Source organism: Rattus rattus, chromosome 8 (assembly GCF_011064425.1).
Source record: "Rattus rattus isolate New Zealand chromosome 8, Rrattus_CSIRO_v1, whole genome shotgun sequence".
NCBI classification, from domain to species: domain Eukaryota; kingdom Metazoa; phylum Chordata; class Mammalia; order Rodentia; family Muridae; genus Rattus; species Rattus rattus.
This window is the reverse complement of record NC_046161.1, coordinates 42660153-42681891: the sequence shown is the minus strand read 5'-3', so window position 1 is coordinate 42681891 and position 21739 is coordinate 42660153. Positions and strand designations below refer to the sequence as shown.

Sequence of the window (21739 nt, the reverse complement as noted above, 5' to 3'; positions counted from 1 at the left end):
TGTTCAGTAACCCCGTCAGTCCACAGGATCATACTGTCCTCCCTGACCCTTCCCAGGGCACCTGGAGCTTGTAAGGGGGGAAGGGGGCCGGTAGAACTCAGGGTAGAGGCAGAGATTTCCAGCCTTCATAGGCCTGCTACCTGGCACAAAGTAGATGCTCAATAAGTGTTGATACTTGTTGGGTAGACTGTAAAGAGAGCAAGAAAGAAACAATAGGGTTTCTTGCTTGTTCGTTAGTTTATATAGGACGTAAGGGGCTGGAGAGCTCTTCCAGAGGACCCTAGCTCAGATCCAGGTACCCAACTCCCTATCGGGAAGTTTACAACTGCCTATAACTCCAAGTCTAAGTCCAATGCTCTCTCTTGGCTTCTCTGGGCACCCACACCCATGTGGTGAACACACACACACACACACACACACATAAAAATAATAAATCTGTTTCTTATAAAGGAAGTGAGACTTAAAAGGAAAGAATATAAAGAAGAAAGACTCAGCGGAGAGGTGGGTGTGGAGAAGGGCAGGAAGAAGGGAAAGCTTCCTCGCAGCTTCACTGAAGGATGTGACTTCAAAGCGGATACAGGCTTTGTGCTATAAGTTTGTGTCCCCGTCTCTTCTCCATTCGTCTACAAACCAGGGGTGGGCATCCTGTAGCCAGCAGCTAAACTCTGCCTACTGTCTGTTTGCATGAAAAAGTGTTGCTGTCTGTAACTGCTTCTCCACCACGCTCTGTTTTAAGTAGCCGTGGCACTCCAAGCCTAAAGCTGCAGCAGGTGGTCTGTCCCAGGGAGAGCCTGCTAACATCTGCTGCCATCTACGGTGAGTGTGTGCTAGGATCCTTGAGTAGAGACTCAGGAAACATCTCAGAAGAGGGGGCAGAAGGAAGGTAGAGCCGCAGGACAGGGGAGGCTGCTGACAACCAGGGGCTTCTGCACATGACAGGGATGTTGCCTCCAGGACTTTTCTGCATCTCTGGCTGCCTGCACAACACCACGCCAGTCAGTATTCACGGAAGGTTCACAAGAAGTCACTCCATAGCTGAGGAAGCCACGGGTGGTTGATGGCTACCGGGGGTGGAGAGAACAGAATCACCTTTCAGGGAAAGGTAGTTTTCCTATGACCTTATTCCCATACTCTCATACACACAGAGTATATGGAAGCAGATTAATTGGACTCATTAGGTTTTACAGACACATATACATGCACATGCACACACATACACAGAGACAGACAGACAGACAGAAAGAGAGACACAGAGAAAGCGAGTAGTTGACTAGGAGGCGCAGTGGGGAGTTGAGAGATGGACAGAAGGTGAGGGTAGCTATGATCAAGAACCATTTTGAATGGGTATGAAATCTTCAAAGAATAAGAGAAAAAGATCCTTGAGTGAAACCAACATTCCTAAACAGAGCTTCCCATCTGCACAATGTCCCAAGACCACTAGTGAAGACATTCACCTGCTGGGGGTACAGGTGGCGGGGCAGGGCAGGAGGCATGCAAGATAACGCTGCACTCCCACCTCCTTCACTTAGGAGCGAATACTGACAGAACAGAGGAATTGTGTGCCTGCCCCAAGATCACAGGGATGGGGGAATGGGACCAAGGAGCAAGGCGGAGGCCTACTTGTCTCCTGACAACTTATTGTGATGTAGGATCTCAATCAGATTTAAGAGCTTCCGTCTGTGGCTGGGGCCCGTTGTTTACTTCAGATCCGGTCTTCTCACCTGTAAAATGGGCTTGGAGATATCGCTTTATAGTCTTGATGTGTTAGGTAAGCAAAGCGTGTCCAAGTTCCTTGAGAAGCACACAGACTTACTCAAACAGCACACTGTCATTACCACAATCATTATACAGTAACCTAAGGGATCGAAGCTGGTGTGTGGATGCCGTGGATGTGCAGGAGTTAGGCCCCCGAGATCTGCCCCTCAGTAGCAGGCTTCATGCCTTGAAGGCATCTTTTGGTGAACCTGGGTATGTCAAGGCCCCAAGCTAGAACTCTGTATGCCCAATGAGCTTCCACAAAACCACAAGAATTCTTTTTTCTTTTTTTCTCTTTTCCTTTTGCTTAGAGGTCTGATGGTCAGCTAGAACTCTGTTGATCTAGGATATACTCATCTGGATGAGGATATACCCGAGAGGATGTGTCTCTTCATGTTCCTTAGATGAGCAGCTTCCCAAATCATGTGCTCTGCGGTGACGAGCATATCTGGCATCTGTAAGCATCACAACTATAAATAGCCCATTTGCCACAGCAAGGAACAAGAAAGTATTCTCCTTTTAAACCTTGAGGCCAAGATAAATCAGCCACATGGCCAAGTTAAACACTGATGGATTCAGAAGCATATTCCTGCACAGAGATCAGCTGATGAGATTATTTGTTGAAAAATTATCTCCTATTGATCAAAGCATTCACTAAGCAGTGTCTGGCACGGACCGAAGCTACTGGATCCAGTTGCTTAAATGTGTCGCCATTTTGAAGCATGCTAATGGATGCACACTGGGGTTGCAGTATAGGGGCTAGGCTATCTATCAATCTTCTTGCCAACCTCACACCATGTTACCCTTGACCTCATACTTGCTTTGTTCCTATCTGTGAACTACATACTCAAGCAAAGAAGACCGCAGTGTTTCCCCAGTAACTCAAGTGCGCTGATCAATTTTATAGAAAGGTCTCAACTACTTAAGAAGAAATTAGGGCCTTTGGGAGAAATAGGGGTTTAATAAAGACAGAGTAAGATTGAAGGGGGTGATAACGAGGAGGCGAAAGGAATCCAGGACCAAAGTCAGATCTCAGCAAGAGTGGAGGTCACCTTAAAGAAGAATGACAGCCATGGGCAGGGGGTCCAATTAATTAATTACACCTTAATTGAAAAAAGCTGCCTCTGTTCTCGAGCTGTCCTCACTGTCCTCTAGAACTACAGGGAGTGCTGTGGCATCTGGGGAAGGTAAGGGACAGAGCCAGTTTGTCTGTCTCCCTCTCTCTTCCTTCTGATCCACAAGAGGTAAGGGAAAGGTTACCATGGGATCAACGACTTCATAAATATGCAGAAGAAAGACAAATCAACCTGAAATCCAAAAAAAATTAAAATATAAATAGACTTGTTTGTTTCAAGGATTTGCAGCGAATGCTTGACTCAGTCTGAAGATTAATCAGTGATGGGTAATTATACTCACACGCATGCGTACATACATATTCACATGCAAAGATAACCCTAGCTCCCTCTAAGCAGCAAAACTGCAAGAACAGTGCAAGTTTTCTGGTGCAAACGGAAGTGAAGTCACCTGAAGCTCTGCCCTGGGTTCCAGAGTTCTTTTTATACCCACTGCATCACTGGGATCTAGAAACAGACACATTCTCCTTCTTCTCCCCCTCTTCTTCTTCCTCCTGCTCCTCCTCCTCTTTCTCTTGTTCCTCCTCATTTCTCCCTGTCTCCTCTTCTCTATTTGTCTCTCCAGCATTTTCCCTGAAATTCTAATTTTTCTGACCAGACAGGAGCCAGTCTTCAATCCAGACATTCATGTGCTTTTCTTCCCATGCAAGCTCTGTCATAGGCAATGACACTCGAGCTCTGCCCCCAGGGACTCAGCCTAGAAAACATCTGGATGTAGTGGCTCATCCTTGTAAATCCTGCACTTAGGAAGTGGAGGCAGAAGGATTGCTATGAGTTTGAGGCCTGCCTGAAGTACATAGAGAGACCAAGACCAGTCTGAGATACACAACAAAACTAAATGAAATGACAATGACAACAACAACAACAACAACAACAACAACAACAACGACAGAGCGTACCTTTCTTAACTGAGGATAATTGTGATTTTCCAGGAACATTTGACAATGTCTGGAGACATCGCTGATAATCTTAGATTGGGTGAAGTACTACCAGAATTTATTGGGCACAGGCCCAGGAGACTATCTTACAACACATAAGAAAGGTCCCAACAGAGAACTATATATTCATGATGAGGTTGGTTGAGAAACCCTAAAATCCTTGGCCCAGGAGGAAACCCAAAATACAAACACATTAAGGGTCCTGTATGTACTATGATACTCGAGCTGAGACAAACCACACATCTTACTTCTCTCTCCACATTGGGTCTTCCAACTCAGCTGTCTGTCGGCTTGGCTGCCACCTTTGGATCACAGAACGGAAACATATATTCCCTAATGTGCCATTCCTGAAGGCATCTTGATATTTGATCATCCGTTTAACCCACTCACCTTAGTCTTTATCTGAAATAACTAGATTATCAATAAAAAAGGAAAATAAACCCATGTTCGGCATTATGAACTAGAAAGACTACAGACTGAATGTTCTATGACAGTGGTTTTGCTGAATGATCACGGGAATGTGCCGGCTTCCTTCTGTCACGAATGTCTCTCGTCCTCCATCTGTTAAATGGGAGCCTTATTCCCACTCACCAGACCTACTGCTGGAGGAAAGAGATTGGAAATGGAGGCGAGGGACTGCACCTTGACTGTGCCCCCACTGGCATTGTAGCCTTAGGCATGTTTCTCACACGTACAGTGAGGATGGTAATGAAGCTTTGCTAGGAGTTCCTGACTGAGTGGTGTATGCAAGGCACTAAGAACAGTGCTTGGAACACAGCAAGTGCTCGAATCCTATTAACCATCACCCCAAATAGCTATCACCATGACCAAGTGGCCACTAGCTTGGGGGAGTCATGAAATATCTCATTAAGCACCAGAGGTTTGCTTGGAGAGCAAACCTGTATTTAGCAATGGGTCCTGTATTTAGCAATGGGACCTCTAAGCACCTTTCGCCACTGTTGAGCCAAGGCTTTCAACCTCAGTATTATTGGCATCAAGGGTCAGGTACTCTTTTGTTCTTGAATGGGAATGTCTTTAGCAGTGGAGAATGCCAAGCATGCTGTCGCAGACCTCTATTCCCCAGATGTAAGTGCCCACTCTACTCCAATCGTTCAGACATCGCCGTGTGTCCTCTGGGTTGCAAAATTAATGTAAGAACTAAGGTTTTAAATAATAACAAAATTTACTGAGTTATAAGAATCATTTACAAGGAGTTGCCCTCCGGTCACCTGCGACTTTCCTTTCAGCTGAACACAAGGGCAACTTTGCATGTGTTGAATGGAAACAAAGATGTTTGGAAAATAAACTCATTCTGCAAATTCGACTCCTTCTCACATTGTCACCCAGTCACACCCCTAAGGCAGTGCATTTGCAGTCCCCACAGGTACCATGAGGTCCATAGGTTGCGAATGTTGACGAGAACACATTTTTTTCCCAAGAGTGAACGGGAATCTCTTGATTAATACACATATTCCACCCAATTAGGGTGTTAATATAAACATCCTAACAATATAAATATGGATTAATCAGCAATCACACGTTTCTATCAGACTTTCAGTCAACAGGTCTTGACTTGGGGCCTCATCGCAGTCACTAATGAGATGGCTATAAGCCAGCCGTGCATGGTCTCACAGACTCTATTCCCCCTCCTAGAAAACATGGTTAGTGATGGAAACTAATGTCAGAGAATTCTTAAGTAAATGCGAAGAAGTTAGCACAGAGAGAGAGAGACACAAATAAAATATCCAATAATTATTATCTGCTATTGTTAAAGAGAAGATTGGGTACACTAGAATGTTAAAACAAGACTAACACAGGTCTGGAGAGAGGGCTCATCAGTTATGAGCGCTCTTGTAGAGGACCTGAGTGTGAGTTCTAGCACCCACATGGTGCCTTTATCCATAACTCCAGCTTCAGGGGATCTGGTTCCCTCTCCTGGGTGCTGTGAACACCACAAACACCTGCAGAAAAAGTATTCCTACTTATAAAATAAAATCTTAAACAAACAAACAAACAGACAGACAGACAGACAAACAGACAAGTTCCACAAGGTCCTAGATGAGTGCTCCTTCCTTTGAAGTTTTAATTTGGATGTTATTTAACAAAAACTTGAGTGGTGAGTTGAATGGGGTCTCTTTCAAATTCATGTCTGTCGAGAAACACACAGAATGAAGGGGCCAGTGAGTTGGCTCAGAGGGTAAAGGTGTTTGCTGACCTGAGTATCAGACCCATCTGGTGGAAGGAGAAAACAAACTAGTGTTTTATGTCCTCTCATTTCCTCAAATGTGCTAGTCGTTCACTAGTTGGTTAGTTAGTTGCTTTGTTTATTTAATGTGTATGAGTTTACATACACAAGATAGATAGATAGATAGATAGATAGATAGATAGATAGATAGATAGATAGATAGGTAGGTAGGTAGATAGATAGGTAGATAGATAGATAGATAGGTAGATAGATAGATAGAGAGATTAATTTTGTTTTGTTTAGAATTGTTGAGAATGAAGAGCTTCATTCAGAGATAGGACTTCTGCCAATGTGCATGGTTATGTCAAGGGCTTCCTGGACTAGAGTGGGTAGTCTCTATGTCCAGTGACTGGCTCCTTGAGAGGAAATCACATGACACACAGGAGAGAAGGGTGTAGGCAGGGGGAGGTAGAAATTTAAGTGAGTCAGTCACAAGTCTGGGGATACAAGGCTTACTGTGTCTGAGGGAAGGAGGCATTCTTCTTTGAAGTGTACTTCCTGGGAAGGTAGGGCCCTGCCAAGACCTTGATTTTAGACTGCTATTCTTCAGAACTAGAAGATAATAAGTTGCTGTAAAAGGCACATAGTATACGGTACCCTGTTACAACATCCGGAAGATACTAACATGCCAGTTTCCTCTATCTCTAAGCTCTCTTTGGTGGGTATCACTGCTTATTGATTCATATAAAAAATTAAGGAGTTGTATAAAAACTCTTTATATGTGTTTTACTTATTTATGTATTTATTGATGGATTGGTTGATACAAGGTCTTGCTATGGAGACCAGGCTGGCCTCAAACTCTTAGACATCGCTTGCCTCTGTCTCCCAAGTGCACCAGCATGCCTGGCCCTTATAGGTGTTTTAAATCATCCACTATTTACTTCAGAGTCAGACTCATCCTGAGGTTTTAGCCCTCTATTAATGAACTCAAGGACATAGTCAGTCACTCCCAACAAAGACTCGTCTCCTTCCTGAACAGAACTCATGTACTTCTTTCCATCCTTCTCCTCCTGCCTTTCTTTGCCAAACGGCCTCAGTGGAACATCTGATGGTCATACTCTCCCACCTTCTTGTCACAAACAAAATTCCCCTTAGTTCCACCAGGCAAACCTTGTATGATCATGCCTTCTTTATTACTATGTGCTGTCTTTACTCAGATACACGGGGTTCTTATCACTCATTGACCAGCTGATTCTGCCAAGTGTTTGACTTGTGGTACATATCACTAAAGACACCAATGGCTGAATGAACTGCTCTTGCCATTGTCCCACCGAATCTAAAATAAAAACTCCTAGCACTCTGGGCATACAAAGAACCATAAAAAAATTACTTCTAATACCTTCCACCTTCTGCTCACCACTGAACACTAAGCCCAAGATGGCTTGTGCCAAACCATCATGGACTTAGTGGAGTGGAATATAACACTTTATTTTAACAGGTTCTGTGAGTCTGGAGTTTGAGCAGGGTTACTGGGCATGTATATGGTGCAACAGGCCTTGGCCTTCACTGGAAGACTCTGGTGTTGGAATGAAGTGACCGAGAGCTCTGCCTGCAGGTTGGCATCAACAGGCTGACATACGTGGTGGACAGTCTCAGGTGGCACTGTCAACCTGGCCTTTCTATATAGTTTGGGTTCCTCACAGCATGGCAACTGTACTTCAAGAAGGAGTGGTCCCCAAATAAGCCTTTCAAGAGATGCAGGTAGATGCTGCTGACCTTTTCTGACCTCTGTTTCATGGCTTTCACCTGGTCACTTCTTGATGGCAATGCCCCAGGTCACCTTGTATTGAAGAGCGTCATGTGGTATAAGCTACAAGAACCCCGTGGCCCTCATCTCTGGAAAACAGAATTTGGTAAAGTATCCCACGAGACTCTGGATAAGAAAACATTGAGCTGAGGAAACGCCTAAGAAGGGGGTCTTCCAACCAGAACACAGTCTCAACTCTGCATTGGCAACGTGTCTCACCCTGTTCTCTCCATGTGTCTTTTCCACAGAGAATTTTCATACCTCCATGGCTTGCACTCTGAATGTAACAAGGGTGGATGTGGTAGTACAGGTAGCTTTTTATCAGACGGCCAGGAGTAGACATCTCTGTAGAAAGCCCAAAGCAAACATAATGATTCTTAAGTTCTTCCTTGTAGGTGCACACAGGGAAGAGAGATTCCACTATGGAGGACCGTTAAGTTCCAGAGCCCCGTTGTTGGGTCTAGGAGAAGTGTTCCTTTAGCAAAATCTTAAGATGACCGAACTATAGCCATGGATCAAGGAGTCAGTGAGTCCACCACCATATATTTCTACAACCTGGCACACTGTCAAGCCAATGCTATTCTGGATACATGTTGCTCAGTCCAGGGTGACAGTGGATAAGCTGAGTGCTCATCTTTCTGCTTGTCTCCATCGTTTACCGGACTTCGATGCCAGTCCACATAAACCTCCTAAATCAAGCCCAAGGCACCAGCTAAGGCTATTCTGAGAGGCTACGGTCAGGACAAGAAAGAATGGTGGAAAGAATCCATGGGAGAAGAATTCCCAGGAGCTGTACAGAGTGGCCACACAGCACACTCATCTCCTTCACTGCTCAACGGGAGCAGGCGGAAGTGATCATCTGCAAAATCCGGTGATGTCCTGTCAAAACACAGCTGACTTAAAAACAGAACAAACATTCCATCAGAGAGCCATCCCTGCTGGGAAGGACCAGGGCACAGCAGTAATTGTCTATAACACCCATCTGGCAATTACCATACATTGTCTCATACCTGGCTTTTTATCTTGTGTGCATTTGAATACTGACGGATTGGTCTCCTGTGCACAGGGAGACTCTGTGGCAGGCATGATTCTCTCTCTGAAGTTTTGCGTACCTCAGATGTGCATCTCGGTACCCTAACTTCCTAATATTTATTTATCTTCCGGACTGTTACTCATAAGCACAATGCCACGCTTCTACCGTTCTTTCCCTTAGCCCCTGGAGTATATTCCACGTCCATCTCCCAAAGGAAATGAGACTGACTTCTCAAGACCAAACCCAATGCCCTGTTCGCCAAGGCGCACTCCCAACTTCTCTGAAAGCCTGCACCTCGCACCTACCTCCTTCCTTCCAGAAATTCCTGTCATACTTCCCGTCCCCCCCTTTGATCAGGGCTGTCATCTCTTTTTATTTAACATTGATGTCTGTGCTGAGTTTTCTATCTGACTCACGGTTCCTGGAATGGCAGAGACCCACTTTTCTTGTTTTCTCCGTAGTCTGAGTACAAAGCAGGCTCAGCTGTTCAGAACAAAGAAGCTTCCGGTAGATAATCCATGCCTTTCCTCTGGTCCACTCCCCTTCTGATGTAGAAGGGACTTTTAGGGAAATTGTGACTGGTACTCAAACTTCGTTCCAAAGCAAGGGATGAGGCAAACTGGCTGGGAGACTGAATCCGAGTCTTCCAGAAGGCACATGCTGACCTCTACACGAACCAGTGCATCTGTGCCCTTGAGAGGGTTATGGGAGCGTGGGCCGGCAGTGACAGGCTACTTCCTTTAAGGATTGCACCCAAAACAGCTGTCATTCTAAAGACCTTTCCAAGAGCCCTGGCTAGCAGGTGAGAGCTATGATGGCCCACCCCTGTACATTCCATGAGGAGACAGGGAGGCTTGGAACCAGCGATGATCCACCCAGGAGCCCAAGGAACTAAGCACCCAGACCTCTGCTTGTACTATCCCTGCCACACCACACCTCTCTCCTGAGCACACCTCCATTAGCAAGTGAGAACGATTAGGCCTGGAAAGAGGTGACTTCTGCAAAGACTAAAGATTAAAACTTCAATGGGGTGAAGGGTTGGAATGTTGCAGTTTCTGAGCTGAATTATAATTGCTCTTGGGCAGTCTTTAGTTTACTAAATAGCCATCCCTTGCCCCCATCTACCATCCTGCCAGACAGATAAAGACTTCCGGAATGTGATTTCCCACCAAGCAAAGATCTAAGAGTGTTGAGACCAGCACCTAAGGCCTATAGCAGAACTCTACCTGATGTCATCACAGATGTGTTTGATAGGGTCTTGATATCTGGCTCTTTTCTGTTGATATAAAAAGTTCAATGCTACCTCCCTGGAACATGTACTCAAAAGACCTAAGTCTGGGTCCCTGGACCACCAATGCTCATATTTGGTTCTAGAAGAAGCCATTTTTTTTTAAATTTCTTTGAGGTGAGAGCTGTTTTGTCAGCACCTGCAACCCCCAAACGAGGCACCTATTACAAAATCTGAAGGGTCTGAAACCTTCGGGTCCAGTGGGAATGCTGAGAACAGAAAACTGTTTTAACCCAAACTAAATGGGGTTCAGGTGGGCCAGACCCCTCATTGGGATACTTGGCTTTAGGCCTTTTCTTGTGTCTTCTCTTGCCAAGGGCTTTGATGAGTATTCCTTGCGTAGGGCAAGGGTGGTCAGTTTTTTGTTTTGTTTTGTTTTTTTCTATAAAGGCTAGCAGTAAAATATTTAGGCTTTCCGGGCTATTTGATTTCTGTTAGAATTGTCCATCTCTGTCATTAAAGCATAAAAGAAATCATATTTCAAGTAAGCATGGCTGGTCTAATAAAAACTTTTATTTATAAAAGGAGATGGGAGACTGGCTTTGGCTTGTGACCCTTGATCCCAGGCAATCTGTTTCTTAGCCTTGTTCCGTTCCTATGGCCGCACTCTGACTCCCAGAACACAATCCACTTCAATTGCTTTGTTCCTTCCCACTCCATCTACATTCTACACATCTATTTTAAGTTTTTGGATTTTCCCCATGAAAATTTCATAGACTGTTCCAACCTATACAACTCCAGAGAGTATCTTCTGCAGCCCTACGGCATTTACAGCAGGTACTGCAGGATTAGAATCCAATTGTTTCTGAGCAGGAGAGTCTTAAGTGAAGAGAGCAAGTCTTGTGTGGACATATATTTCCCATTCTTCTCATAGTAGGACTTGACACACAGTATGCCCAGTAAATACTTGCTAATTGATTAATTGACCAATAGCTACAGCTGTATCTGTTGGTTCCTTATTCTTGTGATAGGCTGATTAATGGCCTTTCTACAGGATGTAGCATGGAGACACCTTGGGGGTAGATGCATTTCCACTTAAGAACTTGCTTGACAGTGTGGTTGAGAATAAATTCCTCATATCCAATAGAGATACTGCCAATGTGATTAAGTGAAGGTTCTCGAGGTGAGAAGAGTCCAGACTTGGGGTTTTGTCACTCAGAAATCCCAGGTATCCTCCCAGAAGTGAAGCAGCAGAAGCCAGGGTGATATAGAAGACAGAATCAGAGACAAAGAGCTTTGAAAATTCTCAGCTACTGGCTTTGAGGATGGAAGAGAGGTACAGCTAGGAAGCCTGCCAAAGCAAACTGGAAATGAATTCTCTCTTTGAGCTTGTCTAAGAACCAGACCTACCCGACTCCTTAGTGGATGCACAGAGTCATTTCAGAGTTCCTGCCCTGGAACCTGAAGGGAATGATAAACTTACTGTGCTTTAAATCACTGCATTGTGGGGATGTGCTGCAGAAAGAATAGAAAACTAATACCTCCTGCAGAAGGAAAACCACATAGCCATGATTAAAAACACCAGGACACATTAGTGTGTCTGAGTTTGACACACTTTTCTAGCGCTGTGAACACATACCTAATGCTTTATGGGTTTTATTGCTCTGAAGAGATACCATGACCACAACAACTCTTATAAAGGAAAATATTTAATTGGGGCTGGCTTGCAATTTTAGAGGTTAGGTCCATTATCATCATAGTGGGAAGCATGGCAGATGTGGGATTGGAGGAGCCAAGAGTTCTAAATCTTGATCTGAAGGCAGCAGAAGGGGACTGGATTCCACACAGGGCAGAGCTTGATCATAGGAGACCTCAAAGCCCGCCCCTACCGTGACGCACTTCCTCTAACAAGGCCATTCCCAATTAGTGCCACTTACTACAGGCAAAATGTTCAAACACATGAGTCTGTGGGAGTCGAACCACCACACCTAAGCAAAGCAAGTTAACGATGGAAAGATGTCCCAGTGGGTAAAGATGCTTGTGACACGGGCCTGCCAACTGTCATCAATCCCTAGAAGCCACACGATGCAAAGGGAGAACCAGTTCTCCCCCGCTGTCCTCGGACTATCATATACACATGCACACAATATGAAAATGGAAAGACTTTTTAAAAGAAAGAGAAAACAATGGCAGGAAGGAGCATTCTGACACACTCAGAAGGCGCAGCCCACCACTCAGTGTGTGTGTGTGTGTGTGTGTGTGTGTGTGTGTTGGAACTAAACAGATTGCATTACAGCGCATGTGCCAGGCCCCCACCCTTTCCCTGCTTCCATTCTATCCTTCCTCCCCATCTATGACAGTGCTTAAGACAAGTCTTCTGACCTGCTCAGTTAAAACACCCTTAAACACCCTTAAAACACACCCCATGTTGCCTTTTAACAATCACCTGAGTGTTTCTCAATCCAGGTGACTTGGAACCGTCACAGTACCTGTACCTGGATGCTACATCTCGGAGAGAATTTATCCTATACTCAGGAGGGGACCCAAAGTAAGTTATTTGGAAAGACCATGGAAAGTCTTTGTAGAAACAAACTTCCCAGCGACATTCTGTATGCAAGGTACTCTTTAAGGTCTAGACAGAGAAGCATTGGTTCTGGAGACCAGGGTTTAAGGTCTGACTCAGCGCCTGCTGTCTGACTTTGAATGAGTCACCTAACTAACCTCTTTGATAATAGAGCCAAATGACTGCAAAGGTTAGGGAAGATCTGTCCAGTCTTATTTAATTGGCCCCAAAGAGGGATATTTAGCCTCTCTGCTTATCTGGACTTAGTAAAACTTGTATTGAAAGCTAGTAATAAAGCTATCCAGTGACAAACCCGAGAGGTAACTCTATCATCCAGATCTCGAGGGGATCTGGGATACCAGCAAGGCCTCCATGGGCAAAGGAGAAGCAGCAATGACTTCTCTAAGCAAAGATACTACCAGGTACAGGGCCCAACAGCAGGCATGTATTTTAAGACTGTTTTGGAGAGAGAGAGAGAGAGAGAGAGAGAGAGAGAGAGAGAGAGAGAGAGAGAGTGTGTGTGTGTGTGTGTGTGTGTGTGTGAATGTGTGTGTGTATGTGCTTTATATGCCTAGATTAATCATGAAAATCCTGGTGTCACACCCAGAAAAGCAAACGAAAATCTCTTTTTTGAACCTGCCACAGCCTCAAACTGCCCACCGGGCTGTTGCTTCTCAGCCACTGTAAATGCCATCACTGTCACCCTTACCTCTCACCACTACCCAGTCACCTTGAACATCTTCCCGACTCTTGTTATAAAATAATTAACTTGAATTACTCTCTACCACACTATCCTTCACTGACAGCTTCAAGGGGTCCCCCTCCTCTGTGACTTCCCCTTGCTATCACCTCCCTCTCACTATCATCTCCTTCTCCAGCTTGTACAACAGCACCCGGTTTGCGTAGTTTTCTGCATCTGTGATTTCACTTTCTTGGCCTTTGACTTTCCTTTCCCCTCCCTCAAGCATGGTCCCTGGGTCCTACACTTGGTCCTCTGCTCTCTTACCACCACCTAAGCTCCCCAGTTCCAGTTCCCTTTCGGGTCACTGCTCCAAATTCTATTTCCAATGTTCCAAATGCATTGAAGACATTGCCCCACGGACATTCAAATGGCGTACTGAAATAAGTCTAAATCTGAACTCATGCTGACTTGTATAAAAATAAAATAAAAATGTGATGGTTAAGAAAACAGCTTTTCACGCTTTTATAGGCTCTAGTTCCAGGCTCTACTCCGGTCTGACTTAGCTGTGTGGTCCTCAGACATGCACTTTTTGGGTCTCTATCTCCTCATCAAGAGTAGAAGAAAATAAAATCGTCTGCTTTGCAGAGGTCTGTGAAAGGGGTTTAAGAGTAAATGTACTGAAGTCACATTGTCACTGCCCAAGGCATAGTCGTGGTTCAGTACATGTTAGTTGTTCTTACACCTAACAAATTTTCCTGAAAAAGGTACGTTTTCCTCTCTATCAACTTTGGTTTGTTATCTTGACTCCACCCTACGTCCACTTGTTAACTACGGTCATCCCTCAGTTACATGGGGCATTAGGTTTAGAACCCTATGGATGTGAGAATTCAAAGATGCCTAGTCCACTTACGATGATAGGGTATTTGCATAATCAATAGATGACCTGTAATACCCAAGACAATATCAATGGTGGCCAAACAGTTGTTATATTGGATCACCTAGGGAATAGCTACAAGAGTCCGAGTCCAGCCCTTACACCACACTGATACAATTATACTCAGGTCCACGGTGGGCTGAGCCTCTGAGTGTGGAACAGAGGATGTGGAGGGTCAAGTGCATTGCATGCCTTGATGCTGTTTGCAGCTTTCTACTAATTCAACCTTCTTATTAGGGCCAACTGTGGCCTGCTGCCGGCTGTCTCTACTCTTCTGTCTCCCCTCCCGTCTCTCTGCACACCTGAGAGTTTTATCTTCCAGAAGCGTAGATCCCATACATTGTTTTTCTGCCTCCAAACCCCCCGTGGCTTCTAGAACATTACGAATAATTGGCATCTGAGGCCAAGGCCTTGGATGAGCTTGTCCTCTCTGGCACTGTTTTCCTCCCTTGCCCATAGGTACTGAGGGGGAAAAAAACCCAACAACAACAACAACAAAAAAAAAAAAAACAAAAAACAAAAACAGTGCTACAAGCAGGCGTCTTGTTTCTCTGATGTGTCCCCTCTCCTGTGTCACCTGCACTAATCTGGAAGTCAAACAACAGCAGCAGCACTGAATGACCTTAAACATTTTTGAGTTCTATCTTCTTTGAAAAATCTAATGACAATTTGAATTTCTCCAACAAAAATGTAAATGACCAACATGCTCAGGTATGTTTCCCACGCCCATGGATAACCTTTTGTCTACCTTGGGATTACTTCTTATTTTCATCATTACATTCCCAAAGGAATATAAATATCTTTTAGGAAACCCATTACTCCCTATAGTTCTGTTACTCTTATTGCTGGCTTTCCTTGGTTTCCAGAGACATGTTTTCGTTGATATTACTGTGGACTAGGTTTCTAAATAAGGTTCAAAGAGTATCAATATTGAAAGAACAAGATTGCTGGACAATAAAATAAGACTCTTGGCTGACACTCTGGAGCACCTAAGTCAGAATCTCTGAAGTTGGTAGGGGAGATCCTGAGACCAAGTTCCATGTGTTGACTCCACCGAAGAAGCTGTGGTGATGTCACTCGCGATGGAACCAGTACCTCAGAGACAAAGTGTGCAGAGACAGTTTGGTGTCCCACTACCCCTTCTGGTCACTGGCAATAGGAGACCTTTCTCTTGCCATCTTGCATTAATCTGGCTGGGCTATTTCTTGACCAGCACGTTCAGAAGTAGGACAGAGACTGGAGTGTGCTCAGGGGTCCACATCACTGTGCTGCCTCTCCTGCAGCTGGCTCCTTGTTTCACACCCTCAACCTGCTATGGTGAAGAGGTTTCTGCTTTATCTTCCCTTGGTACATCTTACCACGTTTACAGAGGATTCCAGCTTGCCTGACTTATGATAGTAATTTGGGTAAATGCCTTATCACCACTTTCTGATTGTGAGGCTCTTCAGGGTAGACTAAACCAATTTCCAGGTTTGGCATAGCCACTGCATTGCTCTATTTCACCCAGACAGATGAGCTCTCTTCCCTCACCCTCCCTGTTTTAAATAGGTGAGAGAACATTACAGCGTCTCTTTCCCTCTCTACCACTTGCCTCTGTTGCAATTCTCACTTTTTCCATAAGTCTCTTCCCAAGAAGTTCTAAGGTGCACCGAACACCCCATGCTTAGAATGTTCAGGGGTCTTACAGCCTATTTAAAAACAAAACAAAACAAAAATCTTAAAACTTTTGACCTAAAATTGTATGGCACGATAGTCTGTATGGTTTGGATTTTTCTGCACAAAGATTCATGTGTGTCAGTCAAGGCTGGGTTCCCCGTGTGATGAGATTGAGGTGGCGGGAACTTTAAGAGGCAGAGCTCGGAGTGGGGTAGGAGTTTCCTTCCTGTTGCTGTGAAAGCTTGTGGCAGAAACCACTCAGGGGAGAACAGGATGAACTTGGTGGATACTTTTACATCACTGTCCACCATCGAGAGAAGTCATGGCAGGGACCAGAGCAGAAATCACGGAGGAGTCTGCTTGCTGGCTTGCTTCCAATCTATGCTGGGCTAGGTTCCCTATACAGTGCAGGCTGGTGCTTCCCACGGTGGGCTGGGCTCTCCTGCATCAATTACTAATCAAGAAAATCTCACACAGACATGTCCATCATGTCTGGGCAATCCCTTAATTGAGACCTTTTCCTCAGGTGATTCTAGGCTGTGCCAAGTAGGGCATGAGGTAAGAGCCACATGACCCACCTGTTGATGGGATCAAGGCTAATCTCCAGAGTGGATTTGATCTCACAGCATCACAGTGTTTAGATTGTCCAGCCACAAAGACTTTAGATATATGTCTCAATGTCAGATATTTGGTTTCAGAAACACATTAATAGACTGAGACAGTAGTTAAGTCTGTAGGTTCTATATCGAGGCAAACAGGTTTTGAAAATTCCATTCTAGCCTTTTTTAAAAAAAAAAAAGATTTATTTGTTTTATGTGAGTACACTGTCACTGTCTTCAGACACACCAGAAGAGGGCATCAGATCCCATTACAGATGGTTATAAGTCACCATGTGGTGGCTGGGAATTGAACTCAGGACCTCTGGAAGAGCAGTCAGTGCTCTTAACCACTGAGTCATCTCAGTAGTTAAATCTGTAGGTTCTGTATCTAGGCAAAGAAGTTTTGAAAATTCCATTCTAGCTTAAAATAACACCATGGTTTGCACTTAGCTCCGGGACTTGGTTCAACATCCATAAAACAGAAGTAATATCATATATATACATCTCGTGGTGCATTTACAAGACTTCAACGAGATAATGCACATAAAGCCCTCAGCACAATGCTCGGGATATAGTAAGCACTCAATAAATGTTAGTTTTATAGAACCGCCTCGTAAAAGTCAGATTAGACTAAGTGATGCTATGGGAAGAAGTAACCTCAGACACTGCTCTTGACAGAAGCACAGGGCTCTTTCCCGCTCACGCTCAAAGTCTCAAGGAATCAATTCTATATTGCTCAGCTCCAGGAACCAGGCTGACAAAGGAGTCATAACAGGAAAGGACAGTGAGACTGGCAAGGCAAGAATTGGCTCTCAGAGCTTCTGCTGCAAAGTGATGCGCATGCCTTCCCCTTACACTCCACTGGCCAGTCACATACGCCACTGGGACGGAGAAGGAGCAATTCTACCCTCAGAGTGGGGAGGGGAAGAAGCAGCTGAAAGTGCTTTAGTTATGTTTGGTTTCTTGTCTCAGTCATATGATTGGCATGTCTTGGTGGCCCTCTGAACCCAGCACGTAGTAGAACATGGATGTATATATCGTGCGGATAGATGGTAGGTGTCCATCATGTTTCTACAATTTGAATTGCGTTGAGCGGTTGAAGGAGAGCGCTTCACTGATACATGACAAGTGTCTGAGAATGTCAACTGTTGAACTGACAGGAGAGGATCACAGACCCCTGCTTCTTAAAACAAACGAAGCCCATCCACCCGTGACGTCTACCTCACCCGAGCATCTTCCAAGTTCACTTGCAATGGCTTTTCTGGGTTTTCCACTTGACTACACCTGGAATTAACCAAAACCCAGGCGACTGGATGCACCTGTGAGGGTTTTTTCTTAATTAAGTGATTTGAAGAGGGACGATCCACTTCTAATCTGCATCTTGAGGTGGGAAGGTCCAGCTTTACTCTGGACCACACCTTCTGCGGGCAGCCCACATAAAGGACATGGAAGAAAGAACCTTTTTCTCTCTTTGCCTACCTGCTTGGCTTTCACCAGCAAGTCCATTCCTTCACTGGCAATAGAGCCTACTTCTTTGAGACTCAGGTGTATATGAAAGACCAGCTGACACTTTCAGCTTTGCAAACAGAACATCTACTGGATTTTTAAATTTCTGTTGTTAGACAGCCATTGTTGGACAGGCTGGACCACAGACTGTAAGCCACTCTAATAAATCTCCTTTTTATACGTATAGATTCATTCTATCTGTTCTGTTTCTGTAGAGAAACCTGATGAATACACCACTTTTGCCTCAAGATTTCCTATTAAGCAGGTCAGCAAGACAGTTCAGCAGGTGGCTCAGTGGGTAAAGGGCACCTCTGCCCATACTGACTGAGTTTTGATCCCTGGGACCCACGTGACCGAAGAAGAGCACCAACTCTTGCAAGTTGTGTCCTCTGACTTCCACACAGTTATGTGTGAACCCTTCCCATGTATGTGTACACCTATGCAAGCAAAATAAATTAAATAAAATGTAATAGATGTTAATGTTAAAAGTGATTTCCTATTAATTTTTTATTGGTTTTCTGTAGAATTTGCGGTGTCTCTACCAGTTTTATCTATAGATCCACAACTCTAAGGCCCATGTGTTTTGTTTTGTTTTTTTTTTTCCTCCTGGGTCCCTGAGAGCAATTAGGACATCAACCTTGTGTTGTGTGGGGAATAAGCACACAGCCTGCACATCTGGGCACTGAGTAGTTCTAGTTTGCAGAAGGTTGTTCTTTAAATAAACGCACGTTGAAAGAGAGATATCTATAGTCTGAACGTTTAATCTTTAAAGAAAATAAAACTTTATCCCTCAGGAAACTTGGGTCTGTCTCTACAATTATTCATTATTATTGACTGGTTTTATCCCTAACTTTGAGTGTATTTCTTTCAAGCCACTCTCAATTTTGAAACCTGCAGTTGAAATTCCATCCTGGGGCCGTCTTCCCAGTCCCACTCCCATAGCTTCATCAGATGCTTGCGTCCCTGGAGTCCTTCTTCTGCCAACAGCAGATTACACCTCTATTGGGAATATCCTTCACTCCTCTAGAGCTTTCTTCCTCTGTCAGCAATGATCAGATGTCTCACGTGACCCAGCCACCAAGTCCTCCCCGCTCAGCACTAGAAAAGAATTTCCAGTGGGGCAGTTTACTGCTTTTTAAGTTTCCTACTCACAGCTTACCTTTCTTTAGGGCAGAATCCTAAATGGGGACGGATGTGATGAAGTCACTTAGAGCCTCTGGTCTGGGGACTGGTGGGGTAGCCAGGAAACTAACTGATCAAAGAGTTCCATAAAACAGAACGATGTCAGCCCATTTACTCACTCTCCCCTCCCTTTCTTCCTCCATTTGTTATCAGTGTTTCCACTGAATTATATGTCCATCAACGTTTGAAATGAGTCCCTTTAGCCACCAGCTCCCTCACAACCTGCGTTAGATTTACACCGTGTACTTTTAACAGCTCGCTACATGCCTCTTTCCAATGCAAACCAGTAGCAGGGTATAGACGGCGATGTGCATGTACTTATAACTATCGTACTGTCGATTACACGTCAGGAGAGCTAGAGTAAAGAGTCCTCTGCTTTGCTCACAGCTTCCACACCTCTGGAGTTCATCACATTTCATAACACATTAAAAGTGTCAATGAGAAGTAAGAGATGAAAGTTGGGGGTGGGGAGGGTAGTATCAAATAGGCATCAAATCCAGCAAACTTCCATTTCTGTACCCACTGGTTCTACGAACTTAGATGATGTATGTGATTATCTCTGCCTTAGTTTTCTCACCTATAAAAGGGCTACATCAGGGTTTCACTGGAGGTAACACGAACACTCCTTAGGGTTCTTTAAGCAGGCACATAGTGAATACAGGGGACTGGGTACTTATATAACTGTTGAAAGACGCATGGCGCCTCAGCCAATAGTAAAACGTTCCAAACGCTATCCGTGTACCGACCAACTAAGAGGACACTTACATCTGCCAGTCAGAAAGCTGGGGAAACAGGAGGCCACTGTCCAAACTTCTGAGCGCAGGATCACATCACCACGGGAATAATCCAAGAACACGGGGAACGGAGAGTCTTGGAATCTGTCATTATCACCGCTGACTCCAGAGTCAAACTGTTAGACCATCTGGGTATGCGTTAGAACACGTAAAGCTCACTTAAAACTCATCACCCTACTTAGCTCAGTGAGGAGTTCCGGTTCTGACTTCCAAATGGATGAATCAAAATCACACGAGGACTATAACTGCAAGGCATTCTGGGAAGTGTAGTTTTTAACCAGCCACTGCAGGAGAGGATGTAATCCTGGAGGGGGTGCAATCGCCATTGACCACAAGCAGCCACAATGTGCCTCATAGAAGCTAACTGAGATTAGTTATGAAAAGTGCTTTACACAGTGCCTAGGACACACGGAGCATCTCACAGACTTTATCTCGTGTTATCATTTTACCTGAGAAAACCTAGCTTGTTAGCTCTGATGACAATTTTAACACCCATTTCCTGAGGGCTCTGGGCATAAAATAACTAATTTAATCTAACAGCCTCATATGACAGGACTCTGTTATTTTTGGTACAGGGTGTAGGCTGAGTCCACGCACTCCTCTTAGTGAGCCACATTTCTGGATTTCTTCAGATGACTGGAAAGTTTTAGGCAATGATCCACTTTCAGTCTTCTCATTAATGCTGTTCACTGTTGTTGGGGTAGCAGGGTAGCCTAGCCTCAGTGGATATACACACTGGGAATTTAGACAGTTGTTTGAAGATATTCTACAATTACAGGCTAAAGCATACCACTTACAAGTGTTTCGTGGATGGGTCTGAGGCAGGGGAGTGTGTGTGTGTGTGTGTGTGTGTGTGTGTGTGTGTATGTGTGTGTGGCACTAGCTCATTTGAACACCCACATACCCCCCTCTTTTCAAAACACCCAACTTCTTTCTCATACCAAGTCTGAGTCTCTCTTTTCTCTTCTTCAGGCAAATCCTCTTCATTACCAGCTCCTATGCTGGGCCCTACACGACAAGGGCAGTAAAACTCTCAAGGAATTTTCAGCTTGTATGAGAAGACGAATGCGACATGTTTGAACACAAAACAGAGGGAACAGCACCGCTGTGATTGGTAGTCATGGAGTATGCCTTGTAATACAAGAAATATAAGCTGGGAGCTGAAAGAAGAATGACTGATGGGAGTTTCCCAAGTCAAGAGAACTTAGGGAATTAGTGCGTTCCATCAAGAAGAAAAAAAAAAAAAAGGCATGTACTAAAAGATTAGCGGTTACAAAGATAGATAGGCAAGCCGGAATCAATCTCTGTTTTCCTGATTATTGGAAACACACTGACATCCAATTTGACCTCCAGAAGGTTGGTGTCTGCCCCTGAATGGGGTACTTTTACTGTCAAGCTGAGAACAGATTAAGATACTCTAGAACAACGAGGTGTTCTCCTTGGGGTTTGGATCTTAAATAGATGAAAAGAACCCGAAATGATGTGACATTAGGTTTTCAGCTGCCCGTGGTCGGTGACTCTTAGGTGTCTGTCCTTTGCGAAAGCGTCTCTGAAGGTTTGGCTCAATTCGAGGTGATAGCCCATGTTTCCCAACAGCATCGCTTTAACCTCTGTGGCTCACAACTCAGAAACTGTGTGGAGTAGAAAAGAGAGTCCATGAGCCCAACTAGAAATTTTCAGACATAGCTTCATGGGTGAGAGTAAAGGAATTTAAGTCAATTTTGGCTTCCCTTTTCTCCCCAGG

General features: G+C 44.5%; 1 long non-coding RNA gene across 1 annotated transcript in view; it reads right to left on the bottom strand.

Annotated features, from left to right (window-relative positions):
* The window catches only part of LOC116906965, an 87659-nt gene extending 67472 nt beyond the window's left edge, over positions 1 to 20187 (bottom strand). The window contains exon 1 of the long non-coding RNA XR_004388788.1: positions 19967 to 20187. This is a non-coding gene — a long non-coding RNA (uncharacterized LOC116906965). The remainder of the gene's footprint in view (positions 1 to 19966) is intronic.
* Between the last annotated feature and the right edge of the window lie 1552 nt (positions 20188 to 21739).